Source organism: Ranitomeya variabilis, chromosome 1, assembly GCF_051348905.1.
Source record: "Ranitomeya variabilis isolate aRanVar5 chromosome 1, aRanVar5.hap1, whole genome shotgun sequence".
NCBI classification, from domain to species: domain Eukaryota; kingdom Metazoa; phylum Chordata; class Amphibia; order Anura; family Dendrobatidae; genus Ranitomeya; species Ranitomeya variabilis.
Genome location: NC_135232.1, coordinates 1,013,675,816 through 1,013,692,958, shown reverse-complemented (window position 1 = coordinate 1,013,692,958; position 17,143 = coordinate 1,013,675,816). Strand labels below are relative to the sequence as shown.

At 44.2% G+C, this 17,143-nt stretch overlaps 1 long non-coding RNA gene across 1 annotated transcript in view; it reads right to left on the bottom strand.

The window, feature by feature from the left end:
• Positions 1–1,883: 1,883 nt before the first annotated feature.
• The window catches only part of LOC143783120 (uncharacterized), an 80,710-nt gene continuing 65,450 nt past the window's right edge, over positions 1,884–17,143 (bottom strand). Inside the window, exon 3 of the long non-coding RNA XR_013217100.1 lies at positions 1,884–2,059. This is a non-coding gene — a long non-coding RNA (uncharacterized LOC143783120). The remainder of the gene's footprint in view (positions 2,060–17,143) is intronic.

The following is a 17,143-nucleotide window of genomic DNA, read 5'->3' as shown; positions in this document are numbered from 1 at the left end:
ATCACAACCCTAATGATAATCACAACCCTAACCCCAAAACAGCCCTAATCTCAACCCTAACCATAACCCTAATCAAAACCCTAAATCCAACACACCCCTAACCCTAATCCCAACTCTAACCCTAACTTTAGCCCCAACCCTAACCCTAACTTTAGCCCCAACCCTAACCATAACTTTAGCCCCGTCGTCACAAAAAGAGTTCAATGTAACCTTTTTTTTGTACGTCGCGTCCGCCATTTCCGCGCATGCGTGGCCGTAACTCTGCCCCCTCCTCCCCAGGACATAGACTGGGCAGCGGATGCGTTGAAAAACTGCATCCGCTGCCCACGTCGTGCACAATTTTCACAACGTCCGTCGGTACGTCGGGCCGACGCATTGCGAACGCCCCGTACCGACGCAAGTGTGAAAGAAGCCTAAGGCTACTTTCACACTAGCATCGTACTCTGCCCATCGCAGTGTGTCAGGCCGACATACCGACGCTAGCGTTGTAAGCGCCGCACAACGGGTGCAGCGGATGCTGTTTTTTCAACGCATCCGCTGCCCCATTGTTAGGTGCGGGGAGGCGGGGGTGGAGTTCCGGCCGCGCATGCGCGGTCGGAAATGGCGGACACGTCGCACAAAAAAGTTACATGTAGCTTTTTTTGTGCCGACGGTCCGCCAAAGCACACAGTAGAAGAAGTCTCGCACTCAACTTAAGCATAGGTTTTTTTTCAGGTTTTATTGGTACTGTAGTAGCACTGGAAACGTTTCAGCCTATATTAGGCTTTCATCAGTCACTACAACATTAAAAATTGAAAACAAAAATATAGTATAATACAGTGTACAGATAACACCCAATACGTATAACAAAATAAAGTATATACAATTCATAGAACAGAGCCATATTTGTAAATTATTACAAGATCCATGAGAGTATAACCGAGCACAATATTCTCGCTGGGCATGGCAATCTACCAACCAAATGTGAGAAAGACATAACGGAAGAAACACATACCGTGCTGTATCTTATCAAGGTGTGTGGACAGTTCCAATAGTCGGGACGCAGATATTGCGTGTTGCCTGTAATGGCGTGATAAAGGAAGACAATCACTCACAGCTGTGTAAGACGTGAGTGTATAGCTGATAGTGCATGGTGGTACTCACAAAAATAGTCGCTTGTGGAAGCAAATGTTGCTGTACGAATAGGGACCTGTGATGAATGGTAATGGTAATATCAGAGAGGAATGTAGGTGTGTCTACATAGTATAAGGCCATATCAATTCTGGGGACATCCCACCTATCTTGTATTTACCTCAGGTAACGTAGCCCAGATGTAAAGTGATGGCCTCCCAGGGCGACCTATTTGAGATTTGTGCCGGCTGAAAAAGACATGAGGGGGCTAGATGTTACATAAAAGTGGGTTACCGGTTATACGGTCGTGGTGGTCCAAAGGCACATCATACCTGTAGGAGAGCCGCTGTAGGAAAATGCGTTCCTGGCAGACACGGTATCCACCGCTTGTCTGTAACCATGAGGGAGCGGTACTGTTTATATCCCTGGGTATGAATCATGTGCACGCGTTGTAACCGGAAGTGACGCTGTATGGGAACGGCCAGACCGGAAGGACATGGCCGTGCGTGTCAGCCAGTGTGGATGCGTTCCACAGTAACAACGGTAATGTATCTAGCAGAATCGCTAGACATTACGCTGTGGGCAGTATGCAAGCTGCAAGTAGTGATGGCTGCTATGCGGGCATGTGGACAATGGTATTATTATATGTACAAGGCTGACACCTTGTTGTAATGTAAATGAGATGGGCGGACCTGAAAGAAGGTGGGAATAAAAGGGTGGGGGCGTGCTCCAGTGTGTGTTGTAACTGTATTTGTATCGTATGGGGTAACATGCAGGCCATAAGAGGCACACGGTGTTGCATAGAAGTGAAGATGATGGAACATACACAACACAGGTGTCAACAGACAGGATGGATCTCTAGGTGGTCCGTGGTGCATAGTGCCATAGTGACAAGTGATTGATCCGGTGCAGATTCATGCTGTGTCAGACATCCTTAATATAGACGATTCTAAAAGATAAAAATAGATGTCAATCCAACATGTCATGTTACATATGTCATAAAACATTATGAAAACATACTGAGATAATAGTAACCAGATCAATAGCGTCTTCAGACAAAAGCGGACAACTCATATTCCCTGTTGAGTCCTTTTGGGGACAGTGTGTCTAAACAGTGGATCCAGTATGCCTCTCGTTTTTTAAGCATAAGTATCCTGTTACCCCCCCTGCGTTGTGTGGGGACATGTTCCAGAATGTGTGGAAGTGGTGGGGTAATGGTAGTAAGAGATTATTACAGCGTATAGTGGATTTGTGTTTGGACACACGATCTCTAATGGGTTGTGTCGTCTCTCCTACGTACAGTAAGCCGCAAGGGCATTTAATTACGTAAACTACGTAGGCTGAACTGCACGTGAAAAATCCTCGAATTTTAAACTCCTTCCCAGAGTATGGATGTCTGACTACGTTTGCAATCCGTCGCAATGCGTCGCTAATGCAAGCCAATGGAGAAAAAAACGCATCCTGCAAGCACTTTTGCAGGATGCGTTTTTTCTCCAACGACGCATTGCGACGGAAGCCAAAAAACGCTAGTGTGAAAGTAGCCTAACCCTAGCCCTAACCCTAGCCCTAACCCTAAATTTAGCCCTAACCCTAACCCTAATGCTAGCCCTAACTCTAGCCCTAACCCTAGCCCTAACCCTAAATTTAGCCCCAACCCTAACCCTAACTCTAAACCTAACCCTAGCCCTAACCCTAACCCTAACTCTAACCCTAACCCTAACTCTAACCCTAACCCTAACCCTAACCCTAACTCTAACCCTAACCCTAACTCTAACCCTAACCCTAGCCCTAACCCTAACCCTAACTCTAACCCTAACCCTAACCCTAATTTTAGCCCCAACTCGTCTCTCCTGCCGGCCAGCAGATGGCAGCAGATGGCGGGCGCACTGCGCATGCGCCCGCCATAAGGAAAAAGCCGGCCGGCAGGAGGAGACAGAAGAGGACCCAGGGACACCGGGTGAGTATGTTAGGGTCCCCGAATCCCCCTATTTCTCTGTCCTCTGATGTGCGATCACATCAGAGGACAGAGAATTACAGATCGCTTTTTTTTTTTGCGGTCGCCGGTAAACTGTTAATTACCGGCGATCGCAAAACAGGGGTCGGTGCAAACCGACCCCAATCATGTTCTTTGGGGTCTCGGCTACCCCCAGCAGCCGAGACCCCAAAGAACTTCCGGGTGCCGGGCGGCGGGCGCACTGCGCGTGCGCCCGCCATTTTTTCCCGGAAAAAAGATGGCGGCGCCCATCGGGAGCCACGAGGAGCACCGGGGGAGGTAGGTAAGTATCGGGGGGCTATTGGGGGCCATTGGGGACCACATTTCTCTGTCCTCCGATGTGATCGATCCGATGTGCCGATGTGAAATTAAACGGCAAATCGCGTTTTTTTTTTTTCTTGTTGCGACCGCCGGTAAACGGTTAATTACCGGCGATCGCAACTCGGGGGTCGGTAAAAAAACCCCGAATCATGTTCTCTGGGGTCTCGGCTACCCTCGGCAACCGAGACCCCAGAGAAAATCCGACTCTGGGGGGCGCTATTCACTTTTTCCACAGCGCCGTTAATTAACGGCGCTGTGGTTTAAGTACCCTTAGCGGCCGCCGTTAAAAGGCATATCGGCGGTCGTTAAGGGGTTAAATAGACACAAACTACATTGTAAACAACTGAATTGAACAAACTCCTATGGAGATGAAAATTGTTTCTAGGAGTTAAATATTTTACATACAGTGTACATTCTTACCAGAAATTAAAAAAAAAAATCCTGTCTCTTAAAATTCAGTATTTTACTGTTGGTGCATTTGATGTCTTTTAGATTCAGAATATATATTTACAATGTAGTTCACAGCCATCCACAACTTTGCTACTTTTATGTTTGAAGGGTACAGTACAATGAAGTGGCGGGTAGGAGTAATTGCTCCTAATTCATTTAATAATTTAGGTGCATTTTATTACTGGCATGTGCCTCTTTGGGAATGAAACTAGGGACAGAGTACATTTCTGGTGCAAGTTACATCACTAAAGTGGAGCAAGTTTTGAGGAATCTGTAAGAAGTTCTTTGCCATGCCCCATCCTTTTCCTGCTCAACCCACTTTGGTAGATCTGGTAGGGATTAGCATGAATATGCCAAAAGGTGTAAAATGTATGAGTAACTTAGAGTTTTGAAATCTTTGGTGTAAAATATTTTGATACAGTGCCTTGCGAAAGTATTCGGCTCCCTGGAACTTTTCAACCTTTTCCCACATATCATGCTTCAAACATAAAGATACCAAATGTAAATTTTTGGTAAAGAATCAACAAGTGGAACACAATTGTGAAGTTGAATGAAATTTATTGGTTATTTTAAATTTTTGTGGAAATTCAAAAACTGAAAAGCGGGGCGTGCAATATTATTCGGCCCCTTTAACTTAATACTTTGCTGCGCAACCTTTTGCTCCGATTACAGCTGCAAGTCGCTTGGAGTATGTCTCTATCAGTTTTGTACATCGAGAGACTGAAATTCTTGCCCATTCTTCCTTGGCAAACAGCTCAAGCTCAGTGAGGTTTGATGGAGATCATTTGTGAACAGCAGGTTTCAGCTCTTTCCACAGATTCTCGATTGGATTGAGGTCTGGACTTTGACTTGGCCATTCTAACACCTGGACACATTTATTTGTGAACCATTCCATTGTAGATTTTGCTTTATGTTTGGGATCATTGTTTTGTTGGAAGACAAATCTCCATCCCAGTCTCAGGTCTTTTGCAGACTCCTCCAACAGGTTTTCTTCAAGAATGGTCCTGTATTTGGCTCCATCCATCTTCCCATCAATTTTAACCATCTTCCCTGTCCCTGCTGAAGAAAAGCAGGCCCAAACCATGATGCTGCCACCACCATGTTTGACAGTGGTGATAGTGTGTTCAGGGTGATGAGCTGTGCTGCCTTTACGCCAAACATATCTTTTGGCATTGTTGCCAAAAAGTTTGATTTTTTTTTTCCATGGACCCGTTCAGCCTGACTGTTTGCACAGGGGGGCGACTGGATGATCTGAAGTAGGACTGAGTATCCTGTTCTTTTTCCCTATGCTGTTTTTTCTTAATTAGTGCCATGCCACATGATGACAAATTTGGTAAATATTTTATTAGGAAATTGTTATTAAGGGTTTCTGTGGCATGACAAACCTATTGTGCTGACAGCATATAGGTGTAGCAAATAGGTTATATTTCCTTGCGTATCAGGTTGGATACTCATATGCTATGCATTTAAGGGATTATTACACGTACACATTTAAGAGAGTATTACACTTTATATTTTGGATCGTGTTGTTTTTGGTCCATGTTTGGGACTATTTTAAGTGTTTTTAAACTGTATATTGTTCAACAATAAAGATTTTTTCATATATTTATTTCTTGGTGATCCCTGATTTCTGCATATACTTTTTTCCTGTATGTTTTTGCTAGGTGCCGAATAATATTGCACGCCCCACTTTTCCGTTTTTGAAGTTCCAAAAAAATTTAAAATAACCAATAAATTTCGTTCAAGTTCACGATTGTGTTCCACTTGCTGTTGATTCTTCACCAAAAAATTTACATTTGGTGTCTTTATGTTTGAAGTATGATATGTGGGAAAAGGTTGAAAAGTTCCAGGGAGCCGAATACTTTCGCAAGGCACTGTATCAAAATATTTTACACCAAAGATATCGAAAAAACTCTTTGCTGAACAAGGGTCAAAATCTTATGCATATTGCACATCCAATATTGAACATCCCAGAATTGCATTGTAATTTTAATTTGACTACTTCTGTTTCCGCTATGCCACCAGTAACACATAGCATTAAAAACCTGTGATTCAACTCAAATCAGCATAGATTACTATAGAACTCTATTATAATCTATGATTGGCTCAGTAGCTATGACACAAGTAGTCATAGCTGCATTGCATGGAAATATATAAATATATGTACAGGGAGGGCCATTTATATGGATACACCTAAATAAAATGGGAATGGTTAGTGATATCAACTTCCTGTTTGTGGCGCATTAGTATATGGGAGGGGGAAAACTTTTCAAGATGGGTGGTGACCATGGCGGCCATTTTGAAGTTGGCCATTTTGGATGCAACTTTATTTTTTCCAATGGGAAGAGGGTCATATGACACATCAAACTTATTGAGAATTTGACAAGAAAAACAACGGTGTACTTGGTTTTAATGCAACTTTATTATTTCATGAGTTAGTTACAAGTTTATGAACACTTATGAAATGTGTTCAAAGTGCTGCCCATTGTGTTGGATTGTCTTGTCAATGCAACCCTCTTCCGGTGCGTTGGCGTCCGGTGCCATGGCGGCGGCCGGAGCGTCGTCGGCGTCTGGTGTCGTGGCGGCGGCCATTGCGGCAGCGGCCGGTCCCGTGGCGGCGGCCGGTGCATCGGCGTCCGGTGCCGGCCGGTGCGACGGCGGGGGTGAAACCGAAGGTGCTGGAGTGTGGCTGTGCGGTGGTGGTGGCGGCAGCATTGTCTCTGTGTGCAGGCATGGTCCGATGGGACTGCAAGTCCCATCGGGCCCTGCCTGCTACAGTGACAGTGAGTGACACATTAGCCAATGATGGGACTGTAGTAGTCCCATCATCCGGCTAATGTGTTGAATGTTAAAAAAAAAACACACATATACATACAGTACATACATACCTAGAACACACATACAGAACATGCAACGACATGCAGCATGCAATGACATGCGCCGTGCAACGACATGCAGCATGCGCCATGCTACGCCATGCAATGACATGCGACATCATGCGACATGCACCATGCGACATGCCACATGCAGCACGCTACATGTGACAACATGCAATGACATGCAGCATGCAACATGTGGCGCCATGCGCCATGCGACGACATGCGCCATTATTATTATTATTATTATTATTATTGTTTATTTATATAGCACCATTAATTCCATGGTGCTGTACATGAGAAGGGGTTACATCAAAATACAAATATCACTTACAGTAAACAAAACTAACAATGACAGACTGGTACAGCGGGAAGAGGACCCTGCCCTTGCGGGCTTACAATCTACAGGATTGTGGGGAAGGAGACAGTAGGTCAAGGGTTGCAGTAGCTCCAGTGGTGTTGAGGTGGCCGTGTAGTCTTTACAGGCTGTAAGCTTCTTTGAAGAGATGGGTTTTCAGGTTTCTTTTGAAGGATCCAAAAGTAGTGGATAACCGGATGTGTTGGGGCACTGAATTCCAGAGGATGGGTGATATTCGGGAGAAGTCTTGGATGCGATTGGGTGAGGAGCGAATAAGCGTGGAGGAAAGGAGGAGGTCTTGGGAGGACCGGAGATTACGTGAGGGAAGATATTGAGAGATTAGTGTGGAAATATATGGAGGAGAAAGATTATGGATGGCTTTGTAGGTCAGTGTTAGTAATTTAAACTGGATACGCTGAGAAATTGGGAGCCAGTGAAGGGATTTGCAAAGAGGGGAAGCAGGAGTGTAGGGAGGAGAGAGATTAATTAGACGGGCAGCAGAGTTAAGGATGGACTGGAGGGGTGCGAGAGTGTTAGAAGGTAGGCCACAGAGGAGTATGTTGCAGTAGTCGAGGCGGGAGATGATTAGGGCATGCACGAGCATTTTGGTAGAGTGTGGGTTGAGGAAAGGACGGATTCTGGAAATATTTTTGAGCTGGAGGCGACAGGAGGTGCCATGCGACATCATGCGACATGCACCATGCGACATGCCACATGCAGCATGCTACATGTGACAACATGCGATGACATGCAGCATGCGACGACATGCAGCAGGCGACATGCGCCATGCAATGACATGCAACATGTGACATCATGCGACATGCACCATGCGACATGCAACATGTGACATGCGACATGCACCATGTGACATGTGACGGCATGCGACGACATGCACCATGCAATGACATGCAACATGTGACATCATGTGACATGCCACATACAGTACGTACATACATACATACATACATACATACATACAGTACATATAACATAGAGTACATACTCACCATCACTTGTCACTTTGATCCCCGAAGCCATTGTCATCTGTAAAAAATATTAAAATAATAAGCAAACACTATACTCCCTGATCCACAGAAATCCAGTTAAAACGAGTGTCCCTCGACGATCTCCCGTGGAGAGCAGGAGCATCAGCTGATGCGACCACTCTCCAGGGGCTCCAGGAACACAATGAGGGAAGGTATCCTTCCACAATGTATTCCCCACAATGTATTCCTACGCCCCTGTGAGAAAATAGTCCCTAAAATAGTGTGAGGCACAGGCAGCAATTGCCATAAAGTGAGACTTTGTCCTAAGGTAGCCTCTCAGTGATGCACTGCAGGAGCCTTTGTCTCCTGTCAGTGTGTCACTGAGGGTCCTAAAAAGCAGTGACATCACGCAATGTCACTGTTCTATAGGGGAGATCATCGTGGGACACTCGTTATTAATTGGACTACGGCAGACAGGTAGTATACGGTTTATTATTTTTCGTTTTTTGCAGGCGCTGAAGTATGGTAAGTATGGTTAAATGAAGAATAATAAAATACTTTTTTCCTAATGTGTGTGTGTTTTATTAACCCTTTCTTACTATTGGATTAATAATGGATGGGTGTCTTATTGACGCCTTTCCGTTATTAACCCGGCTTAATGTCACCTTACAATAGCAAGGTGACATTAACCCCTTATTACCCCATATCCCACCGCTACACGGGAGTGGGAAGAGAGGGGCTAAGTGCCAGAATTGGCGCATCTCACAGATGCGCCATTTCTGGGGAGGCTGCGGACTGGTATTTGTAGCCGGGGGGACCAATATCCATAGCCCCTCTCTAGGCTATGACTATCAGCCCGCAGCTGTCTGCGTAGCCTTTCTGGCTATAAAATATAGGGGGACCCCACCTCAATTTTTTTTGTGGGGTCCCCCTATTTTAATAGCCAGTAAAGGCTATGCAGACAGCTGCGGGCTGATATTCATAGCAGGCTACAAATATTGGCCCCCGGCCGTCGGCTTTCCCCCTCTGGCGCAGAAAATTTCATGGGAGCCCACGCCATTTTTTTTTTTTAATTTTTTTTTTTTAACTGAAACATATTGTTCATTAACCCCTTTCTGCCAGCTGACGGAATAGTACGTCAGCTGGCAGTATCCCCCTCTTTGAGGTGGGCTTCGGCGGTGAGCCCACTTCAAAGCTGCAACATGTCAGCTGTTTTCAATACAACAAAAAAAATGTACATGATCGCTAAACGGCATAGAGAGAAAAAAAACCAAAAGACAAAATTATGTTTTTTTTGGTCGCCGCGACACTACATTAAAATGCAATAACGGGCAATCAAAAAAACGTATCTGCACAAAAGTGGTATCATTACAAACGTCAGCTCGGCGCGCAAAAAATTAGCCCTCACCCGACACGATATCTCAGAAAATATAGACGCTACAGGTATCAGAAAATGGCGCAATTATTTTATTTCTTTTTAGCAAACTTTGGAATTTTTTTTTCACCACTTAGATAAAAAATAACCTAGACGTGTTTGGTGTCTATGAACTCATAATGACCTGGAGAATCATAATGGCAGGTCAGTAGTGTTGAGCGATACCGTCCGATACTTGAAAGTATCGGTATCGGAAAGTATCGGCCGATACCGGCAAAATATCGGATCCAATCCGATACCGATACCCGATACCAATACAAGTCAATGGGACTCATGTATCGGACGGTATTCCTGATGGTTCCCAGGGTCTGAAGGAGAGGAAACTCTCCTTCAGGCCCTGGGAACCATATAAATGTGTAAAAGAAAGAATTAAAATAAAAAATATCGCTATACTCACCTCTCCGACGCAGCCGGGACTTCAGCGAGGGAACCGGCAGCGTTGTTTGTTTAAAATTCGCGCTATTACTTGGTTACGTGAATTCCCGGCTTGTGATTGGTCAGGTCGGCCATGTTGCCGGGACGCGGACCAATCACAGCAAGCCGTGACGAAATTACGTCACGGCTTGCTGTGATTGGTCCGCGTCCCGGCAATATGGCCGCCCTGACCAATCACAAGCCGTGACGTCACGGGAGGCTGGACACGCGCTCATTTTAAAATGGGCGCGTGTCCAGCCTCCCGTGACGTCACGGCTTGTGATTGGTTGCGCCGTGGTCAACCAATCACAAGCCGGGAGGCTGGACGCGCTCATTTTAAAATGGGCGCGTGTCCAGCCTCCCGTGACGTCACGGCTTGTGATTGGTTGCGCCGCGGTCAACCAATCACAAGCCGGGAGGCTGGACGCGCTCATTTTAAAATGGGCGCGTGTCCAGCCTCCCGTGACGTCACGGCTTGTGATTGGTCAGGGCGGCCATATTGCCGGGACGCGGACCAATCACAGCAAGCCGTGACGTAATTTCGTCACGGCTTGCTGTGATTGGTCCGCGTCCCGGCAACGTGGCCGACCTGACCAATCACAAGCCGGGAATTCACGTAACCAAGTAATAGCGCGAATTTTAAACAAACAACGCTGCCGGTTCCCTCGCTGAAGTCCCGGCTGCGTCGGACAGGTGAGTATAGCGATATTTTTTATTTTAATTCTCTCTTTTACACATTTTAACATTAATGTTGTTGCGATACCCGATACCCGATACCACAAGAGTATCGGAATCCCGGTATCGGAATTCCGATACAGCAAGTATCGGCCGATACCCGATACTTGCAGCATCGGAATGCTCAACACTACAGGTCAGTTTTAAGCTGTGTGCACACGTTGCAGATTTGGGTGCAGAATTTTCTGCACAAAATCTGCATCTCCTTGCAGAAATTCCGCTGCGTTTTGGATGCATTTTTTTCACGTTTTTTTTCATTTTTTTCCGTGGTTTTGATGCGGGTTTTTTGTGTCGTTTTGATGCAGTTCTTGCTGCGGTTTTTGTTGCAGTTTTTGCATGTTTTTTGGGCGTTTTTGTATGCATTTTTGAAAGCTAAATAAAGATGTATTATTGAACAAAAAAAAAGATTTGGGATGTCATTATTGTCCAACCCACACTCAATTACACACAGATAGATAGACATATAGATGATAGATGAAATGGATAGACAGATCTACATATAGATAGATCTATAGATGCATACATCTATCTATTCCTATATCTATCTATAGATATATCTGGATAGATATATCTATTGATAGATGTATGGATAGTGTAGTTTGCGTGTCCACTGTCCGGATTACATCCGAATTAGCTGCAGATTGGATGCTGCGTACTTGTAGTCCCATCGGATGATGCCTGCACACATACCCCAAAAGACCCCCCGCACAGCCACACACACACCTGAACAGTCCCGCACACACCCGAACAGCCCGCAGACCCCGCACACACCTGAACAGTCCCGCACAGCGCCGCACACATCCGAACAGTCCCGCACACATCCGAACAGCCCGCAGACCCCGCACACACCTGAACAGTCCCGCACAGCGCCGCACACAACCGAACAGCCCGCAGACCCCGTCCGCACACACATACACGCACACCGTCACCGCCCACACACTTCCCTCCTCCCGAACTGCAGTGTTTCTCGGACCCACATCCGCATCTAAACTGCAGATCTTTTTTATATCTGCGGTTTTGCTGCGGATGTGCCCGACTCAATGCAAATCTATGGGTGCATAAACGCTGCAGTTCGGCACAAAAGAAGTGACATGCTGCGGAAAAAAAAGCTGCGTTTTGGTGCGGCTTTTTCCGCAGCATGTGCACAACAAGTCTGCGGCTCCCATAGACTTAAGGTACCGTCACACTCAGCGACGCTGCAGCGATATAGACAAAGAGCTTATCGCCGCAGCGTAACTGTTTAGGTCGCTGTAGAGGCGTCAAACACAGCAGCTCTAGAACGATGCAGGAGCGATCCTGTGACGTAACGGCGACTCACTTATCGTTCTCGCAGGTCGTTAGCTCCATGTAAAACATTGCTGGCATCGTTGCTTTTGCTGTCAAACATGACTATACACACCGATCTGATGACCAAATAAAGTGCTGGACTTCTAGCTCCGACCAGCGATATCACAGCGGGATCCAGATCGCTGCTGCGTGTCAAACACAACGAGATCGCTATCCAGGACGCTGCAATGTCACGGATCGTTGTCGTTCTCGTTGTAAAGTTGCTGAGTGTGAAGGTACCTTAACATTGGTTGTGCACTACACTGCGGATTTGATGCAATTCTGTTCGGCAAAAAATGCTGCGGATCTGCAATCAGATCCGCAACGTGTGCACACAGCCTTAGCATTTTGTGAACCTAGCAAAAAAGCCAAGCAAAAAACAAGTGTGGGATTTGCACTTTTTTTGCAATTTCATCGCACTTTGACTTTTTTCACATTTTCTGTTACACGACATGGTAAAACCAATGGTGTCGTTCAAAAATAGAACTTGTCCCGCAAAAGATAAGCCCTCACATGGCCATATTGATGGAAAAATTATGGCTCTGGAAAGAAAGGAAGCGATAAACGAAAAAAGCTCCAGGGGTGAAGGGGTTTAGAAACATGGATATGGACATACATATGGAAATAGACATAGATATATAGATATATCTGTATGTATTCATCTATCTATCTATCTATCTATCTATCTATCTATCTATCTATCCGTGTGGAATGGAGTGTGGGTTGGACAAATGTAAAAGAGGAGGTTGGACAGAAATGACATCACAAATCTTTTTGAAGATAGAGGGGGGAGAGGAGGGAGGGGTTGGGGTGTGTTTTGGAGTGGGTGTGCCAGGTGCAGAGTTACAGGCGAGTGCAATGCATCATGGAACTTGTAGTATTAGAGCACAATAACTCAGGAGAAAGGAAGTTGTCGATTAACCCCATGAGAGCTGGATTCAGCACTGAAGATGTGCTGCTACAGCATGATAAAAGGTAATATTGCTAAAATAAACACAGTAGATGTTTTCAGTGGCACATAATAGCAAGATTTATGAAAAAAGTTTATTGTAGTGGACAACTTCTTTAAGGACAAAATTGGCTCTGTCACTAAGGCTGGGTTTACATTGCACTATGGCAGTCCGTTAGACGGACTGCATTACACCTGCGCATAACGCGGTGTAACACAGTCCATTAGCGCTGCCATTAACCCCTATTGTCGGGCGCATCGCCAACGCATGCCATAATAGGCATGCGCTAGCAATGTGCCGTCATTCTATGACAGACCCTCGGACGCGGGATGCAGCATTTCCGGGTCCATCACCGCTAGTGCAGATAGAGCATCTGTACTAGCGCCATCACACAACGCAATCTTTTTCGGCATTAGCATTAACGCAGTCCGTTTAACGCATGGTTGAACGGACTGCAGTAATGCAATGTGAACCCTGCCTAAGGAGTTAAAACAATGAATTTAGTAAATATTTACAACTGTCATAGGTATAATCATAGTAAATTATGCTAACAAACCACTAGAAAATATGTTATTGAGACAATTTTTAAAAAAATCTGAGTCTTTCATACACTAAATGGAGACATAAAACCTACTCTCTGAATCATCTTACTGAGCAAGATCTATTTTGCGAAATGAATATTTAAAGAACCTTTATGTTGCCTTGCTTATTTGTTTGCTGTGATTTTTATAATAGATGCAGTCCATTGTATTGAATTCTATTTCAGAATTTTCTAATACGCAGGTGAATTATTAATCTGACAGTGCAGTGTATCACTGGTGCAGGGTTATAGCTCTGTAAATAATGAAAGCGGTAACAAAAAAGGTATACCTTGTAATAAAAATGGATGTGACTATGAATATGCTTTATCAAAAAGGGAGCAAAATATGTTCTTTATCTAAATTCAGGGACAGGATTCTGTTACTTTGTCTTAATAGTGAAATAGTGGTTTCATTTATATGTAGTGCAATATTTGAAGCTTTTTACTAATGGCAAACATAAATGACAACACTGTTGATTTACTATTTTGTAAATTCAAAATTAAAGTATGAATTGTGCAGTACAATAAAACATGGGAAATGAATGCGTTTTTATTAACACATTTCAATTAATTTAGATCACACAGAAGGTACAGCAGTTACCAAAAAAAGAAAAAAAGCATAGCACCCACACTGCTGCCTGATGCGAACCTCTTATGGTGCGCCCTGTAATGCTGCTCCAGTACTCATAACCACTCATCCATGAAGGGGCACTCACGGTGCATAGCCACAAAAGTATTTACGATCCAAAAAAAGAAGAAAAAACGGCTTGCACTCACCTGGCCCGAGGAACAATTCTTATCTTTATTAGGACATGTGCAGTAAATCAGGGAGAATGTGCTGAATGTAGGATGACAGCTGTTTTGCGCACACCATGCTTCCTCTGATCCCGATGGCATAGGGGAAACGAGGTAACCCTTTATACAAATGCACAACCCTCCCACCTCATGACATCATACATAATCACTCCCCTTATACAAAATGTGAATGCAAATCATTAAAACATAGCTTAAAAACAATACAGCTTAATCTAAAGAGAAAAAAAGAAGAAAGAAAAAGAACAAAAAACAAACACAAGAGGAAGGTCACTGGAATAATATCAATAATAACGAATCAGGTCATAAAAAAACGGACATGTCAATTCTTTCATTCAGGCCCATAGGGCCAACAGCATTTGAACGCATTATCCATATTGCCTCACGTCTTAGAAGCAACCTATTTAGATTCCCATCTCGTTGTGGCAGAGACACCCTTTCTAATCCCAAAAATGAGAGCGATTTAATATTCCCATGGTGTGCCTGCCTAACATGATTAATGAGGCGAACAAGATTGGTAAGCAGCAAAATAATCGACGACATGTGAGAAAAAATTACAGATAAAAAAACCTGAGAAAAAATAAGACAGACTATTTAACTACGGACTCGGACTCCAGCACCAATGAAGAAGGGGCAACATCGGGAGACCCCACTGTTTCTCTAACCCCAGCCGTATCACCAGTCATCCCTTTAGAAGTAGGACACAACGAGGGGGGAGGCGCAGAAAATATATCTTGCAAAAGGAAACAGGTCTCATGGAGACCGATCACTTAGGTTTAGTACCGACCAATGAGTTGATTAATTTAACCGGTCATGTCCTCAATTCAGCACATCATTCAGTTCTTTCTAAGGGTCTTAGTTTCTGTTTACCAGAGCCTTTTGATTTGGTACAATTTAAAATTGATCTATATAAAGCAGTTAGAAAGATTCATCTGTATAAGTCATTTAAAACCATGAACCAAATGGTCACTGACAGAAACCCAGGGGAGGTACCTTGTCGGGTGGGTCCTCTGGGATTTATGGCTATGGATAGCCAGGATTCAGACATCCAGAGGGATACATGTTTATTTTTGAGCCTTACTGATGGTACGACTGTTACCAACATCTCTGATGCCCGGAATCCTGCTTTAGTGGAACCATTTATGGGGGGAGTCAGTTCTACCTTTGTGCCATCTATCTCCCCGGGTAGTCCTATAGAAATTTTCGAGGCACACGTTAGTAAAGACATGGAGGCATTGGTTTACCACACGTTACCCTCTAATTTGAATTCTGTTGAAGTGCAAGCTCTGAGAGAAATCCAGGGTTGGTCGGACATGGTGGTACGCCCTGCCAACAAAGGTGGCAATATTGTGTTGCTAACCAAGGAATATTACATGACAGAGGCAAAAAGACAGTTATCCGATATAACCACATACAGAAAGTTGAAGGGGGATCCCACTGTGAGGTTTAACAATGAATTGCGGACTCTTCTTAGGCGGTATATTGAAAGAGCGGTTTTGTCAAAAAAACAAGCGGAAAAGTTGATAATTGATTTCCCCAATAAACCATGCTGGTACCATGTCCCCAAGGTCCACAAGTGTTTGGTTAGCCCACCGGGTCGTCCAATAATCTCGGGGGTGGGATCCTTGACTGAACCCCTTTCTAGGTACTTGGACTGGTTATTGAGACCCCTGTTGCATGACATACCTTCATATGTAAGGGACACAAAAGATTTTTTGCGTATCATCAGAGGTTTTGAATGGCAAGAAGGTTTTAATTTATCCTCGGTAGATGTCGAAAGTCTCTACACTCGTATTCCCCAGGATATGGGGGTGGCAGCGGTCAGGGAAGTTTTATCACACACACCTATAGATGAGGGCACCATTGATTTTGTGTGGGAGACTTTGTCTTTTGTGCTTGGCCATAATGCCTTTCAATTTGATGACCCATGGTATATACAGGAGGAGGGTACTGCCATGGGTACATTGGTCTCTTGTACCCTGGCTAACCTCTTCTTAGCTGTCTTCAAGGAAAAGTTTATCTATTCCATTCAAAACCAGTTTCTTAAGTACATTAAGCTTTACATAAGGTATGTCAATGACATATTGATTATTTGGGATGGTGACAATGAGGTTTTTTCACAGTTTGTTGAGTATCTGGGATGTGTGAGGGGAGTGATTATGTATGATGTCATGAGGTGGGAGGGTTGTGCATTTGTTTAAATGGTTACCTCATTTCCCCTATGCCATTGGGATCAGTGGAAGCGCGGTGTGCGCAAAACAGCTGTCATCCTACATTCAGCACGTTCTCCCTGATTTACTGCACATGTCCTAATAAAGATAAGAATTGTTCGTCGGACCTGGTGAGTGCAAGCCGTTTTTTCTTCTTTTTTTGGAAGGTACAGCAGTTACGTTTGCACTTGTGAAATCAAATATACATTAATCTTTAGAAAAAATATATAATAGTATCAGTAGATGGGTTGAAATTGTAAAATGTCTTAGCATAATTTAAAGGCCAAATTAACAATTAGGAGGAAAATTACCAGGTCTTTAGGGTAAGATATTGAAGCATAAGGTAGCCAAGGATTTGTTTCGACCCTATATTATAAAGTCATTGTTGGCTGTTATGCTGAATGTTTGTGACAATGAGACCCTGATTCATCAAGAGCAGTGATTTACATTTGTGATTAGTCAAATAATTCTATGCAAAACACAGACTTAAATTAATATTGACATAGTCAGAGGTAATATCATCCTGCTTTGATTGAAATATCTTATTTGCCACACATTCAATAACACCCTATACTTTTTACATACT